Here is a 2,695-nt window from a genome sequence, read left to right as displayed (position 1 = left end):
AAGAGAATATAGTCTTTGTAAAATGATCAACTTGGCTACTATTTGTGGATGAAATCCCCCGCCACTTGTGTTTTCCTAAAAAGATTGAACCCCAATAAAACCCAGATCGGGTCATATTAAATGGTGTCAGGTGTGGGGTGATTACAGATTAACGTCTGTGCTATGTGATTATAGCCGATGTGAGATTTTTGAAAAATGGATACAAAAGATAATAGTGATATTGATTAACATGAGAAGTTCGACGTCGAGTATCGATGACAGAGAGAGGGGAGAAATGAATCCCATAGCTATTGTAGACATGGTACTCTATGACGATAATTTTCAAACGGGCGAACCGTTATACATACAATCATGCATGAACTAGCTGAATTACGTAGACATATACAAAAGGATCAGAACAGTAGAAGTAACATTACCCTCTCAACCCAGTTGGGAAGTGTCATGGACACCCCCGTGACAGATGTGACCAAAATAGTGGAATTGGTAGATAAACTCCCATTTTCACTAGGACATGTTCCTGAATTGGATAATACACGGTCGTTAGAGGGATTCTTGTCGATTGAATCCTTCTTGACAAGCATCGAAGAGGCCATCCCTGGTTGGTCTGACGTTAACAGCTAAATGCTGTTACCAAGGATAACGCATACTTTTGCCCTCTATGGAGGAACTGTTATTTAAAGTCAGCGAAAGCAGGTTTTATTCTACATTAGATTTAAAGCCGGGTATCACCAAATTCCATTAAATGACTATATAAAGTAAACAGAAAACGGCATTTATAGCACATGATCAATTGTTTGAGTATAACTGTCTGACTTTCGGATTGAAGAATGCTCCTGCCCATTTTTCCCCTGTGATGATGTCTGCATTAGCTTTATTATTCTGGCATAGTGTGTTTTTCTACTTGCATGATATAATTGTAATTGGGACTACGGCAGAAGAGCATGAAAAAAATTTTATACAAGTGTTAGAAGCCTTGAGACGTCAGGAGATGAAGATCAATTGAAACAAATGTAAATTTTTTCAACAATAAGTAGTGCCGGTAAATTAGCTGCAATCAGAGAATTTCCAGAGCCAAAAAACACTAATTAAGTAGCTAGTTTTGTCGAGCTCGCTGGCTATTTCCGTAAGTTTATACAAAACTTCGGTCACATAGCACGACCGCTAGATACATTGAGGAACCAGCCCGAATTTCAGTGGGGAGAAAGAGAGGAAGCTGCTTTTCAGACATTAAAAAATGCACTCACGAGCAACAAACTGTTGGCTTATCCAAGGTTCGACCGGCTGTTTTTGGTAACGACCGATCCCGATCGGCGGAGTCATTTTTCAAGTTGATGATGAAGGGAATGAGAGGCCAATTTGTTTCACTTCACGAGCTTTAAAGGGACCAGAGGTTAGATACAGTACCTTCGATAGTTAAGCATTGGCAATTCTATGGATGCTGGAGAGACACCGCTACTTTTTGCTTGGGCATAAAGTTAAAATAAATACAGATCATCGGCCGTTACGGGACTTGTTAAAAAAAGGGAAGTTAAATACTTGGCAAGCTTTGAGGATTGAGCGGTTGTTAGAGTTTGATATTGTGAATTTCGAGCATATTGCAGGGAAGTCAAATAAAGAAGCAGATGCTCTCTCCAGGACCGCCATAGCGGCAGTAACAACTTGGTCTCTAAGGCGAAGGAAAAACAACAGGGGGGTTCAGGTTCAAATACACCTGTGGGAGAAGTGCATAGAAAATAGGAAGATCTTGACAACTCCAGTGAGGTAGAGAGAGAGGACAAGGGCCGTCCGGAGAATGTGAATGCTGGGAGTTCCGCGCGGGAAACTCAGAGAGCATGCCCCGTGAACGAGTGTGTGGTTGATTTGTGTGGCTGGAGGGTGGGCGATCTTATTGCTGGACAAAAATCCAAAGCTTGGATCAAACAGGTCAAGAATTGTGTGAGGGATACGAGTAGCAAGCCCCCGGATTTCTTGCGCATGCGAAGGGATGTGTTCTTCATCGAAGACGATATCATATTTTATAATTATGGGAAGAGACCGGGGGATATCCGATCTCGCATTGTTCTTCCTTCCTCTTTGATAGAGAAAGCCATCCATGTAATTCACATAAGTCCTTACGCAGGACATGTAGGTTTAGAGAGGTCCCTGAGAGGGGCCAGAGAGTCGTTTTTTTGGTTAGGGATGAAGAAAGACATTGTTAGGTGTATTAACAAGTGCCATGTGTGTAACACTATGCGGAACCACAACCATGTGATCCCGAAGGCCAGAACAAGGTCAGTAGAGCCTGTTAAGTTTAATAGAATGCATATGGACGCCCTGGGTCCATCCCACGCCCCACCCCCCACCCCACCCCTGCGGGTACGGGCAGTTTAAGAATGTGTATGTTTGTAGATGCATTCACAGGCTTCACAAACACGTATGCAATGGTGGACAAAACTGCAGTTTCGGTTGAGAAGGTGTTGTGTTCCTTCATAGTAAGGTTTGGATGTCCAAGTACCTTGATAAGTGACAATGGTAGAGAGTTTGTGAATGAAGTGTGCAAAGGGGTAACCAAGATCATGAAAATAGATCATTTTAGTATCGCCTCTTATCAGCCACCAGCAAATAGGCTCGTCGAGTCCCATACCCAAGAGGTGTTAAATATTTTAAAGTATCTTGTGGGGGACAACCCAAACCAGTGGGTGGAAATGTTGCCGTG

The sequence above is a fragment of the Palaemon carinicauda genome, chromosome 4 (genome assembly GCF_036898095.1).
Source record: "Palaemon carinicauda isolate YSFRI2023 chromosome 4, ASM3689809v2, whole genome shotgun sequence".
Lineage (NCBI taxonomy): Eukaryota > Metazoa > Arthropoda > Malacostraca > Decapoda > Palaemonidae > Palaemon > Palaemon carinicauda.
Note: the sequence above shows the minus strand (reverse complement) of the source record.